The sequence below is a fragment of the Drosophila persimilis genome, unplaced genomic scaffold (assembly GCF_003286085.1).
Source record: "Drosophila persimilis strain 14011-0111.01,24,50 unplaced genomic scaffold, DperRS2 tig00000191-arrow-pilon, whole genome shotgun sequence".
Taxonomy (NCBI): Eukaryota; Metazoa; Arthropoda; class Insecta; order Diptera; family Drosophilidae; genus Drosophila; species Drosophila persimilis.
In genome coordinates, this window is record NW_020825298.1 from 14,688,447 (window position 1) to 14,703,398 (window position 14,952).

The window sequence follows — 14,952 nt, forward strand, 5'->3', positions numbered from 1 at the left end:
AAACACATTTCCTGCCAAATAAATGTGTACAGCCCAAAGGCTGTTCCTGGGAAACTGAAATATAAAATTGGCAAAAACAGCAAACAATATCGAAACGTTATATCCGTTACAATCGAATCGAAAGTAAAAGTCCTATCCTTGTGCAATCAGAAACCAAAGACAACAAAAGTCCCCTCCACACACGGACACTAACACACACACACACACACACTAGATAGAGGTAAATATTATTTAAAAAACCGAAACACGTAGGCGAAACACAAAGTACAAATCGCACTCAATCAAAATCACCTCAAGCAGCAGCAGCAACAACAATCTTTGAGCACCAACACAGACACACACACACACACACACACTCCACAAGAGGAGAGATCCCACAGATGAAATCCCGCATTACACGAGATGGAACGAGAAGCCGAGCCATAAGTAAAAAATAAATAAGAGAGGGCACAGAAGGGAAGATTGGAACCGAAGGCGAAGGAGAAGGCAACAGGAAGACACACCGAAAGTTCAACACACAGAAAACTGTCATGTACGAGGATTTAACAGATTTAAATTCTATTTGGCAAAAGGGGCATGGTGCAGAGCACCGGGGGGCGGAGACGAGAGGTGGTGCGAGCAATAGAGGAAAAACAACTCAAGAGGGGGCGGGGAGGGGGGGCCATAGTTTGAGCTATGGAGATAAGGGTCTCCTAGGAGTGCGATGGAAGGAGACAGGTCTCCTTTTTTGGCATTATTTTTTCCTTTTCTGCCCGCCCGCACGCTCTGTGAACGCTTTTGGGGAGCTCTCATCTAATATTGACCAAAGGGCCTTGTGTGGAAGAGAGAGATTTGCTTTCTTTTGTCTTAATGCCCTGCCATTTCCGCATCAGAAAAAATGATGGGCTCTCAATCTGAAGTGAAGGTGTGGTAAAAGGTATTTTTATACTTTTCTCAAATTAAGATAGTTTTTGGAGGGATATTGGAATCCATAGATCAGAGATGGGTTGATGAAAATTGACAAAAAAAAATATCAAAAACTATTAACCGAAAGTCTCTATTGCTCTGAGATATGAAGGCGCCGCAAAAATGCCGAAATTGAGTTATAAAAATTCTATACAAAAAATACTTTTTTTTAAATACCAAAAATAAATTTAAGATAAAAATATAACAAAAATTCTAAAATATTAAAAAATACTGTTAAAAATATCAGAAACTTTTTTGAAAAAATACCATAAAAATACTGGAAAATACAAGAGTAATAGTAGAAATAGAAAAACAATGCATCAAACATTAGAAATAAACCCGAAAAAGATATCAAATAAATTATAAAAAAAAAAACAGAAAATACTTATAAAAATTTCAGATAAATAGTTGAAAAAATATCAGAAAAATACTAGATAAGAAACCCAAGCAATTTCTAGCATCATTATTGGACTCATTAGAAGTAAACCAGAAAAAAATCTAAAATTAATTTAAAAAAAAACAGAAAAGATTACTGAAAGCTTCTTAAAAATATACTATAAGAAATATATACCACTATGTATGAATATAATATAAAAAAATATTCAAAAAATCGTGAATAAAATTAATTTAGGTAGTATCATTATTTGTTTCAGAAATCTTCCCAAAAAGTACCAAAAAAAGAAAAACACCAGAAAATTCTAGATGAAAAATAGAAGCAAAAACATAATAGTCTCATAATTCGGTTCCTTAAATTTCGTGAGTACCCTGTTTTTGTCGTAAAACCCCCATATGTCTCAGAATCCCCTACCACTCTCCTGCAGTAAGCCGATACGCCGTGTTAAAGCCTTACTCTTTTCACACAATCCCAATAGAGGCCTTCCTCCCCTACCTAATCACTGTTTCAGAAACTGTGTGATGTCCGGGGTAACAGTTTCGCTTATGGTTCCACCTTCATCCACCTTCAGTACCCCTCCGTCGTCTCGTCTCTATATGCACATGTCCGGCCACTTAGCCTACATTAGGACGCTGCCATGGACGTGGGGCCATTCTCCATGAGTGTGTGTGGGTGTGTGTGGGTGTGGGTGTGTGTGTGCAAACATCGTATCTATCGATTGCCATGACAATTCAATTCGTTATGCTTAAAACTACGGGTCCATCTGTCCACCTGCTCCAAGGAGATTCTGAAAAGCAGAGCTTCGATGGCGCCAAAGCAGAGTCCCCAGAGGAGAAGGTCCGGGAGAAGGTGTTCCCCTTTTTGAAGAGATATAAATGAAAAATCAGCAACATACGGCACAGCACCTGGTCAGGACTCTGGCCTAAATTTGCATCCTGTTCCACAGCATTTTTACGTAAATTGGCAGTTAGGACAGAACAGAACAGAACAGGACGACGACCCTCAGGTTCATTCAATGGGGCAGCAAAAGCATTGGCCCGCTCTCTGTGGCACATTCGAGTGTGCCTGTGTTTTTGTGCGATGCGAATAGATGGAAGAACTCTCGGCCAGTGTCCACCCACAGACGAGGGCTTAATTAAAGTTGTTGTGGCTTTCGGGGGGCGTCCCCCCACCCCTGCACTCACCACCAGCAAGACCCCTCTCTAGTATCCAAAGGAACGTGTTAATCTGCCGAATACTCGAATGGTTCCAGATGCAGATGGAACTGAAGGATGTTCAAAATGTGCCCAGCAATCTGTTGAGTCTCAAGCGGCGCTATGCTTCACTGGCCTCATGATGGGGGGCATGCAACCATTTGATGGATTAACTGGGGCACATCAAGTGGGAGGTGGCAGGTGGGAGGTGGGCTTGGAGATGGGACCATTATACGGTTAATGAATAATTTTGATGTTAAATGAATCTTGCCTGCTTTTTCTTTCAAAAATGCATAGCTTTTCCAAGAAAAAATTAAATTTTAATATAAAATTCATAAAATATTGTTATTTAACGGAATAATCGGTCGTTAGTGCGATTTTTAATGCAAATCTATGATGATGGGAATTCTGAAATTGGAGTTCTATTCTATTCCTCGGTTCATTCCAGTACTCTTGAATGTAAAGCAGCTCAAGAACAAAGAAAATCGGTTATCGGAAAGTGAAACTTACTAAAACTGAGACTTAAATATTTCAAATATTTAAAAAATAATAAAATAAATAAAAATTATGAATTAAGATTGTGTATAAATCTAAAAACTAATGTAATATCCAATATTTTTGGTATGATTTAAGGAAACTTTGATTTAAACCAATATAAATTGGTAATATAATACTTTTAACAAATAATTCCAATATTTCCTTAAATGAATAAATAAATAAATAATACTAAAGATAATTTATGCTTTTTTTTATATATTAAAAACTTTCATTTTGAAGCAGTTCCAACTCCTAGTTTGAGAAATACCTAAAAACGTCTCATTTTTGTATTACTTTCCTCCTTTAAGACCTTCTTTCGCTTCCCAAGTAACCCCTTCAGTTCTTTTACCCTTATCCCGTCTACTAATCTCATATTCTCGACATTCTTTCCGCTTCAAAGGTATTCCTTAATCCCTTCTTAGGATACACGCTCGTAGAAATTCGCACGCATTCGTTAAGCTCTTCCCCTGGTGGCCCATGTACCGTCCGTCATTATCATTTAAAATTCCCCAACTCTCAATGCGGCAGTGGCACATTGGGGGCTCTCTGGCTCTCTGGCTCTCTGGCTTGTGGCATCTTGACATTTGCTGCTTCCTTTGCTGCTCTGTTTTGGGGCTCCTAATTCCCCGTTGCTGTTCCTTCTCCCACATCCCGCATCCCGCATCCTCCTTCCATCTTCTCTGCTTCCTTCTCAGATCCCACATCGTCGCAAAAAGGCATTGCCAGCCATTTCCTGCGCTGTTCTGCCGCTCCTCTCGTGTGTGTCGCGCTGCCATTTGGCATCCGCCGCTGGACACCAGCCCTCAGAAACCCACACTGAGGGAAAGCCTCGCCCGTTCTGTGATTCCTTCATATCGCTGTTGCTCCCTCTAAGCATTCTCTCAGTGTACCCAAGGGAGGCAGGGGGGGGAGCACTCTCCATTGCCACTCAGCAGCACAAATTTTCGGCAGCATGCTTTTCCGGTTTGCCAACGCAGCAGCAGTCGACGACTCCTTATCCTTGCCCCTAGGAGTCGCCCCCCTCCTGCCGCCCCTCGCTCTAGTTCAATAAGGATTTCCGTTTCAATTCGTGCGCCGCCTCGTCCGCTGCTCTCTGGCCAACGGTCCTGTCCATTTTCATTTATCGAATTTTTCACTTTGACGACCTTTAGGCCTCGAGGCTCAACTTTTTACACTTTTAGCAGCAATTTCCTTAGTCCCTGCCCCACCCCACCTCCCAGCTCCCCCCATACCCTCCTCTGGATTGTATTATTTATTTATTTCTACTTTTGATACCCTACAAAATGATGGCCCGAATCGATTGGGATCGTCGAGAGTCTTGAAAGAGGAAGAGGAATGTTTTTCCTTCGGGTATTTCGTCGGGAGTTCCATCGCCGCAAACTTCCTCGGGTCATGGCTGTACTTTTTCAAAACCCCATGGCCCGAGGATGTTGCCTGTGATCCAGCTCAAAATCAAAACGATGTGAATAAAGTGCTATTCGTGAATGAAGTGTGAGTGTTTTTTTCATTCTATGATCTGTTGGACTCCAGTATCGTTGCTCGGGTCGTTGTTGGATCTATTGAAAAGTAAACAACGAACCGAGGAATTTTACTGGCACTCAAAAACAAAAACAACAAACAAACGGATGCTCCTTATGGAACCTCGAGATCCATTCATAATTCCTTTAGAACCGAGTAATCATTCAACCAGGGTATCCAAAGTTTCGATTTCTAGTTTTCTTCTATACTTTTGGGGGGTTTTTTGTTTTTTTTTTGTGCTGATTTCATGCGTTTGCTGTTGCTTTTTGTGCTTGATTTGCTTTCCAATTTTCAATGTGTAACTTTATGAACACGACCATTAATCAAAAAACAAAAAGAAATGAAAAGGCAGTGGCGGGGGCAGAGGCGGAGGCAGAGGCGGAGGCTAAGAAGAAAAGCCAAAGGCGGAGGCAAAGAAAAGCCAAGGGAAAAGGCCAAGCAGCTAGAAAAGCCAAAGGAAAAGCAAACGAGGTAAAGGAGGGTGTAAGAAGAGTGAGAGCCAAAGGAAATTATTGCTTAAATAAGCGTGTTTTCCCGGGTAATGGACGTACAGACGGACGTACAGACGGACGGACGGAGGGCTGTGAAATGAACCGACCACAAAAATTGCCTGAGTTGGCATTTCTCTCCAGTTACTCTCTCTCTCTTTGTCTTTGTCTTTTCTCTTATTGATTTTGCTTTCATGCACCATTTGCCACCGCGCTCTGGCGACAGTGTTTTGCATGCCACGCCTCAGCGCCTACTTATGGGTGATGATTATTTCTCTTTTTTTTTTCCATAATTTATTATCCCCGTAGGTCAAAGATCGGACAACATTTAAGTGCCACAAATCACGGCTTGGAGAATGGAGTTGGGGGGTGGCAGGGGTGGTCGAAAGAATCTCTTTTCATTTACTTAAGGGTGGGCTCCCTTGTTCAATTTCTCACTTAATCAGCGCTCTATTCCCTCTGTAATGAATCCCAGAGCATATTCCCTTAATTTTCTATCCCTCTTTTCAATCAAAGAAACCTTTTTCAAAGATCCTCCTCCAAAAACCCGCACCCTTTCCTCAAAAGAGCCACAGAAAGCACTGAAATTACATAGAAATATCACTTCAATAGGCAGTTTGTGGCAGCAAGTGGAATGAAATTTAAATCAAGTCAAGTCCATGCGAAGACGTACAACATGTGGCATGTTGAATGCCGGAGAGGCCGGAGAATGCCAGGACAAAGACATTGCAATTTTCGTCTCCTTTTATTTTCACGAGTGTCAAGTGTCAACACCAAAATGATTAGATAGGCGTGTTACCAGCACAACAATCATCCACTGCCCCACAGGGGGGGTGGCGGGCGGGGCATGGGCGTGTCCCCCCCCCAAAAACGGAATAAGAAGAAAACCCATTAAAAGGCAGAGACAAACGAAAAGACAATCGCGGGGTGGCAGAGAGGGCAGGGGTGGGGGGGTGGCCTGTCAACGGCAGCTGCGTCTTTTGGCTGGTGGAAATATTTGCCACCTTCGCCGTCGCCATCGCCATCGCCATCGCCGTCGCCTTCGCTTCTATCTGTATCTATGAGATACCACTAAATCTCCCACTCTATCTGCTCGATCTTCCCCACGCTGTCTCGCTCCCTCCCTCCCTTTGGTTTCCCCTTTCCCGGCGAATGAAACTCCATTTAGCATTCGAGTTTATGGCGCAGTTCCTTGATTTCAAAATATTATGACGACCGACTGTTAAAGTTACGAGAACCGCACGAGAGGGAACTCATTTCCATTCATGCGGGGGTATTGAAAAACACTTTTAAATGCAGTTCTGTGCATTTTGATACCCTGCACAAGGGGGTGTTAAAACTTTCTAAGCAAGTTTGTAGAGGATGGAGCCATTTCGGAGGCTATAGCACCAGATTTTCACTATATAAATCGGTACCTAAATGGATACGAAACAGTTTTCATAGGAAACATTTAAGACAAGTCTTAGAACAAATTTTTTTGTAGAAAGCTTTATAATTTCTCATGAAAGTTTAATAAATATTTACATTAAATATATATATCTTTTTTCTGATTTATTTTTGTTTTATATTTAATTTATTTTCTCATTTATTATTTTTATATTTTTAATGTTTTCACTATTTTACTTATTTTCTTATAAATTATTTTTTTTTTTATTTTTATCGTTATCAATATTCTATTTATTTTTTATATATTTTGCTTTTATTATTTTTTATATTTATGTTTTCATTAATTAATTTATTATCTTTTTTATTTGATTTTATTATTTTTTTTAATATTAATTTTTTTCATTATTCCATTTATTTTTGTATTTTTTATTTTTTTAAATTTTATATATTTAATTTATTTTATTATGTTTAATGTTTTCATTATTTCATTTATTTGCTTATTTGTTATATTTAATGTTTTTATTATTTAATTTATTTTCTTATCATTTTATTAGTATTCTACAGCTCTTGAAATTAGTATTTCTGCAATAATCCATATTTTTCTTAATGAAAAATCACTTGAAAAGAAATGATCTACGAGGCAAACCTTTCCGTTCGTAAAAAAAAACCATCGAATAGTCATTCAATGCAGTTAATGATCATTCTATTCGTTCCTAGGATTAAAAATTTAATGGAAAATATATCTCTAAGAGTATCTAAAGCTTGTGTTCTGCCTCTCCCCTCTCCCCGTCCCTAGATCTAGTCTGGCCATAAAGAAGGGGAACATGGACCCTCCTTTATGTCTTCATCATTCATATTTATGCATTTTTATTTTAATTTCGACTGGCACTTGGCCTTTTCATTTCTTTTCCTTTCCTTTCCGTTCATATTCCATGGGAAGCACAGCCAGACAGAGAGCTCCACCCACTCCACCGTAAGGCAGGAAGAGTTTTCTTTGGGGGACATGTGTTTTTCTTTTTGCCGGTGCGTGCCCGTCTCTGGCGTGGGGCGTGGGGGCGTGGGCGTGTGCGAGGAGGAGGTGCTGGCCGTCCCCTTTTGGGCCGTTTTGACAGCTCTTCGAAGCTCATCCGCTGCGCGGCGGCGGCGACGTTGGAATCGTTTGCCTTTACGACTGTTAGGGCCAAAGGTTTTGTTGCCTTTAACGACTCTTGCAGGTCTCTTGCAGAGCATGGAGAATCGTTGCGTTGCGTTGCGAAGATGATCGCTGGCCAGAGATAGGACTTGTATCTCGAAACAGGGCAAAGGTCATAGAGGAAAGTTTTTGTGTGTGCCAATGGGAAAACTTTCCGGGGGAAACTCGAATTGCAAACAAATTGTCAGACAAAAGATTAAAGCGATATCCAAAAGAAAGCCCTCTATGAGAAATAAGCTTAAATATGGATCTTAAATTATCCCCCGTTCCTTCACATTTTCCCTACAATTTCCTGCATTTCCCTCACACCTTTCCGCTTCCATTCAAGGTTCAAATGCCGTTCGTCTGCCAAAGACTGGGCTTGCAAAAAATATTCCATAATTTAGAGCAGACGCGACGCGTGTTAGCCAGGGCCAAGAATGGAGTTGCCCTTGGCCTTCAGGCTACCAGTCGCCGACAGTCATCTTCCTCCCTCCTCCCTCCCCCTTTGGATTCCATTCAATGTCGGGGCATAAATTTTCCACCCATCCAATGCCTGAAAAAACGTAATAAACTTTTATTCTTTTTACACGTATTTTTTTTTCCTCAGACCGCATAACAATAGAATAACCATTTTTTGTAGACTTTTCTTTTTTGTACGTTTTATTTTTAATAATATTTTATTTTTTTGCAACACGAAGAACACTTTATCAAAGAAATTCCACTGCGGCTGACGACAAGAGGCTGAAGGGTGTAGGGGCTTTGGTCAAGTGAAAAATATCGCGAATATAAATTGAAAAGAGTTTCCGAGTTTGGGTGAAAACGAATTCGGAATGCCCTTATTTTGATAAATCTAGGATAGAAATAGAATTTCATAGCTCCTATCTGCATTTTAAACTAAGAAAAATCTTTAAAAATTAACAAGCATTGGATTTAAGGTTTTTGATGATTTAAATAATTTTTAAAAAGTGTTTAAAAGATGTTTAAAAATGATAAATTTATATTTTCATCTACTGAAATATTTTTTTGTTATTTCCCGCCTGTCTTCGGAAGTTGGAATGCCCAAATTTCGAGTTTTTTAGGAGAGAAATATTTTTTTAAAGTTATTTTCTGCATTTTTAAATAAAAAAATCTTAAAAAATTAAAGATCCTGGGAATATAAAGTGTTTTATTTATTTTTATTTAAAACAAATCTGGGTATCGGAGTTCAAGGAGGAGTTTTCCTGGAATGTATCTCAAAAGCAACGAAAACCCCAAAGTAATCCAACAAGTCATATCCGTATGACATTAACTTTCATTCAACGCTCCAAAAAAAATCTCATGGTCAATTCCAGGGTGGGGGCGAGCTGGGGGAGGGGGTCGAAGCCTCACGTACATGCGAAAAGTGCAAAATGTTGTATTTGCAAATTTTTGTTGGTGCCCAAAGCGCGTGCGTGTCGGCGTCTGTGTGTTTTCTCATTCTTCTTTCTTCTTTTTATTTTTTTTTTGTTAATTGCTTGCCTCCTCGAGGGGTCGCTGGGGTCCCAAAAAAAAAGAGAAAAACAAAGAAAAAAAAAACACAGAAATAATCGTCACATGCAATGACCGACCGGCCAATGCCAACGGTACATTTTTCACGCCTTCGAGTCTCGGTCTCTGTTGCTCCTGCATTTCCGCTTTTTGTTTTGTTTTTGTTTTTGTTGTTGTTGTTATTGTTGTTTTTTGTCTAAGGTTAAGGTTGCGCTGCTGCCGCCTGGCCAGACATTGAAATTAAATGCGCAGAAATTACGCTGCAATTATGCGGCGTCGCAGCGGAGACGTGCAAGAATTATGGCTCTGGGAATTTTCTCGTTTTTCCTAAAGCGAAAGTTGGCGGGTCCCACTTTCAGTTCCCCCCGCCCCTGGAGTCTGGCTCTGAATTATATTTTATGACCATGTAAATGGCGTGGCGAAGCGAAGCTCCCAGGACTAGGGGTTTATTTTTTTGCGACTATAATTCTCTCTTTCTCTGTCTCTCTCTCTCTCTTTGGTGGAGTATGAGAAAATTGCAGTTGATGATTAGGCATGAAATGTGTGGATAGAAAAGGAAAAGAGGAGTACGAGAGTGCCAGGAGAGTCTATGGGGGGATTTATAGGTGAATTTTATAGAAGAAAAATCTAGTTTATGAATGAAAATGGGTACCTATAGGGATCTAGGGGAAAACTGTGGCAAATTTTGCATTCAATTGATCTAGAGATAATAAATATATATTTAAAATTGTTCAGTATGCGGTCAAGAATGATATTTCTATCGCAGCAAACTTCCTAGGGTCATGGCTGTATCCCAGGGCTCGAAGATATCCCAACGACAATAGGTAATCGGAAATCAATTGGTTTTTCCAAGAAAGTGATCATTTAAGAGTGTTAGCCTTTAAATAAAAGACTGAAAGGAAGAATTAAGACAGGAATCGGTTATATGAGCTATAAGGAGGGACCTTCACAAGGCCCTGCTCGACGAACCTACACCTAACCTCATTAGAGGAAATAAAATACCAGCAATCATCCTCCAATGTCAACAGCAGGTACAACACCCCCATTGCCCCTCTCTGGGAGCCTCTACTGTATCTGTATCGGGGTCTGCACTGCCCACTCCATCGATAAGGCGATGAGGCGGTGAGGGGGGAACCATTAACACCCGCAAACAATAACCGAAGCTGGAAATTAATTGAAGCCAGTGCCACAGACGCAGACGGGTCGGGTCAGAGGAGGGTGTTGCAGATGCAGACGATGGGGAAACGCAGAATGGACCACAAGTCGTCTGCCACACACCAGACAAAGGCATTGCTGCAGAAACGACGACGGCGACGGCGACGACGACGACGACGCTCTGGCATGTCATTCATTTGGTTTTCTATGCCGTGTCGTGGTCGTGGTTCCCCCCATTCACCAGCCAGCACTCCTCCATGTCCCGCCAGTCATACTCTGCCCCTCGTTACGGGCAGGCACCGTTTTGTTCGTATTATTTTCGCACTCGACCAAAACTCCAAAAAAACATTGCCAACTGCCGACTTTTGTTGCATGTTGCCCACTGCCACTGCGGCTGTTGTTGTTGTCGTTGCTGTTGCTGCCACCAACTGAGTCACTAAAAAGTTGCATTTTATTTGCTCTTCAAGACCCAACGCCAAAAATTATTATACTCGCTCTCTCTCGGTCGACAGGGAGTATATACCCTGTTTGATGCTATAAAAGAGGGTATGATGATTTGGGGCAAATGGTTTGCCAAATGCAGAAAAATGAATACAAATATATAAAATAATATATAAAAAATTTTAAAAAAAATAAAAAATATTAACATTGAGATTTATAATGAAATAAATCAGTAATGCTGTATTTCAGTAAATATTAAGTGTTAAAATTCCATGTTTAAAATTAAATTAAATAATAAATAAGCCATGTAATATAAATAATAAATAAAATATAAAATATATGTAACAAAATAAATAATACAAATAAAATAAGACTCTTCGATGACATATAAAAAATAATTTCTTCATCAGAATAAATAAAAAAAAATCCATAAAAAGTAGTTCCTACATTTCTTCGATTTTTTTTTTTTTTATTGACTTATAAAAACTAAAGTTTTTTTCACTAAAATTATCTGCCTTTTTTTCTCTGATTTAAAAACTTCGCACCCAGAAACGATATTTAAAAACCAATTTGTTATAAAGAAAATTGTACTATCTGCCAAGATATTATGTTTAAAATTGTATATTTTAAATACTCAATATTTTCTATAGTTTTCCCTTAACAATCCCTATATTCCAGGGTATCTTAAGCTTTTATACCATCAAAAACCAAACCTTTCTTTCTTGCTTTTTATTTCTTATTTCCTTTTTGCCATTTCATTTGGGATTTCTTCTTTTTTATTTGCTCCGTTGCTGTTGCTGCCGGCATTTAATTGCCACATGCAACACATGTTGCCGACGCCAACGCCGCTGTGGCGGCAGCAACACAAAAAAAGGACAGCTTGGAAAAATTAATAGAAAAATATTTTTTAAACCATTTTTTAATTTCGGCCTTGTGGGCGTTTTTGGACAACAGAGGTGACACGACGGGGGGGCAGAGAGGGGCGAGAGTGAGAGAGAGAAGGGAGGAAGTGGGGGAGACGGCACAATCTTCTTTTTGGCTGCAATTTTTGGTATGAAATTTCATGGTAATTGTGGTTAATGTTATGGATATTTTATGTGGGAAAGAAAGAAGAAAGAAGAGAAGTACTTCCATCCAAGAGGGAAGGAGAATGAGAGACAGAGTGAGAGGGAGAGGGAGAGACGAATGGCAGTGGTTAGAAGAGTGAATAAAATGTTGGATGATGGTTATTTATTTGTTAAAAATAAAATGAAACCAGTGGCTGGAGTGCGAGAGAGACAGAGAGATACTTGTTAAATGAATTAATTTCAATTTTGTTGGTAGCACTTTGTGGCTGGAATTGAATGAGTTATAAATGGTTTATGAATGGTTTATAAATCCTTGCTAAATGGCAATATAATCACATATAAATGGACTTTATTTCACTTCAGAATTCATGGGAAAAACTCTTTTATGTTCAAAATGAATCAATAAATCTGCAAGATTGTAATTTTTATCAGCCATAAATCGAGCCATCAAACGTTTTTGCATATGCAACGAATCGATTGGGTCGCCCCATTCAGGCCGCCCTCTTACAAGTTCAGGAACCTGGTGGAAAACGAGTCCGCTTTTCACGCAACTGTTTTTCCCTTGCTTTCGTCACATACAAATTTGCATTCGGTCTGGCACCGGCACCGTCACCGTCACCGGCTACCGGATAAAAAGTAAAATGTTCTCGACAGACCCCATAGGCCATAGGCCATAGACCATAGACAACAGGCACAGACACCGACTGCGGCTTCATTTCCATTTCCATCTGCAAATGCAACTGCAACTCCGGACAGCCAGACTCCCAGCTCCCCACCAGCTGCAACTGCCGGCTGCAACGCTGTGGCATAAAAAGGCGGCCCAACCATAAGGCCCATAAAAACATTGCGCCGACTACCATGGGAGTACTTCTATTCGTGCACTTGGAAAAAAGAAAAGCCATTTGTACTGGAGCTTATTAAATATTCAGAAATTAATAAATACATATATAGATAGCTTAAAAAAAAGTATAAAAATAAAAAAAATATATTCTTTAAAATAAAAGTTAAATAAAGAATGGAATCATAGATTTAAATTCTAAAATAATTTCCTTGTCTATCGTGACTTAATGCCATAGTCAATTAAAAACCTAATTATAAAATTAAAATATTTTATTTTTTTTATTTATAAAAAAAATGTTGGATATTTTTAACTACGAAAAGGAAAAAACTAAAACTAAAAAAAATCGTAAAAAATATGAGATCCATATCATGCTAAAATATTTTAAAATGTGTTTAAAAATTCAAAATGTATATTTTTCATGTATCAAAATAGATTTTTAAAGCTCCTGCCTGTCCTTCCAACTAGAAAAATCTTTAAACAAATTTAAAGCTAAAAAAGTATCTAAGAAGTTTTTAAAAATAAAATGTTTCAACTTAAAAAAAATCGTTACAAATGATAAAACTACAAAATGTTTAAAAAGTACCTTAAAATTATAAATGTATATTTTCCATCTACTACAAAATATAACTAAAAACTATAAACCCATCCGCAAAGACCCTTATTTTTTCTCAGTGTACTCACTTCACTGCCATTCTCCCTCTCTGTCACTCTCACACTCTCTCTTCTATGAATTCAAGTGTTTTCCAGTGTGCGGATTGTTGTTGTTGCTACACAAATTTTATGCCTTTTATTTTTGGCGACTTTTGCCGACGACAACAACAACAGCAGCCATAACAGCCCCAACAACTACAACATTAATAATAGCGACAACAGCAACAACTGCCGAGGGAAAACTAAAGGGGGGAAAATGCGGCACATTTGCAACTTTGCTGCCACTTCCACTGTGAAGTTGGCGTAAAATTTCGCCATTTCGCATATGAAAGGAAGTGTGGGCGCCACAGAACAGAACAGAGCCACTGCACCTCCTGCAGCCCTCTTTTCCCTCCTTTTATTTTTGTTCTTTTTCTTCAACATTTTTATTAATTGCTCGAGTGAATTTTTGCATCGGCAAAATGCCTGTGAAAATGTTGCTTTGTGTTTGTTGTTGGGAGGAGTCTTTTGATCTTTTCCTCTTTCCCGGTAGAGACACTTTTAACAGATGAAAAACTATCAGGGGGGATCGAGGGAACTTCTCAAGCAGATGGTGTATAGGAAAAGAGATCCTAGGTGGGGTATTTTGGGGGGGGTTTTAATGGATAAATGGGAATATTATCAATACTTCTAAACCCTTCCAAGCCCCTTTTCAGTGTGCTTCTTTAACCATAGAGCGAAATTTGGAAAAGCGAAGATTTCTTGACATTTTCGAGTCATAGAAGCGAAACAAAAAACTTAAATAAATAAATATAATATAATAATAATAATATAATATAAAACAAATATACTCGTTATCTAAAAATAAAATAAATATATACAAAAATATAGGAAAAAATAAATAAAATAATTAATTAATTTATTTAAATTAATATATTTTATTTATAATATATATTATAACTTATAAAATTATAAATAATAAAATAAATTAATAATAAATAAATGTAATAAATTAATTTTCATTGACAACAAAGCATTCAGAATGGTATGGCTATTAAAGACCCCCATAGATCATAAATAAAATACAAAATGTCTAACAAGCATTCTTGAAGTTCCTTTAGTTCCGTACTCCCCTATTTTTCCCCATTTCTGCTGGAAATTCCACCATTTCATCCATTAAACTTCCTGTTTTTCCCCCCTTTCTTCCCACTGTAAAATTCCGCAAACTCAACTTCTGAGTATTCAAATCCATTCATCAATCAGCTAAATTCTCATTTTCTCCAAGTCAAACTTTCACCCATTTACCACCCGTACAGCTGTACACTCTCCTACAGCACTTGTACACTCTCCTACACTCTTCGCGAGTCATAAATCTAGCTTGAAAAAAACTGTTAGTTTTAGCTTGTGTTTTTTTTTTTGTGTGCTTGTTGATTTTGCCTTTAAATTTTGGAAAATATTGTTTAAATGCCAGAGCACTGAGGCCCTGTCGCATTTCCGGCTGCCAAAAAAGGGCAACCATCAAGCCGGCCCACCCCCCTAAAACAGCCCCTAGACCACCCCCAAATCCTCCTCCAGCTCTCTGTCGCTTTTGCGTTCAGCGCGTTTTTCGCGCTGTTTATATTTTTGTATTTTGACACGTTTTGGCATGTCGCCGAGGGAGGTGCCAGCAGGAGGAAG

General features: G+C 38.8%; 1 protein-coding gene and 1 long non-coding RNA gene across 2 annotated transcripts in view; one reads left to right on the forward strand and one right to left on the reverse strand.

Moving 5' to 3' along the window:
• Nucleotides 1-14,952, reverse strand: part of LOC113565815 — a 178,048-nt gene that overhangs the window by 159,975 nt on the left and 3,121 nt on the right. The gene's annotated exons all lie outside the window — the stretch shown is intronic.
• LOC6593802 (discoidin domain-containing receptor 2) overlaps nucleotides 1-14,952 on the forward strand; it is a 151,779-nt gene that overhangs the window by 20,151 nt on the left and 116,676 nt on the right. The window lies entirely within an intron of this gene.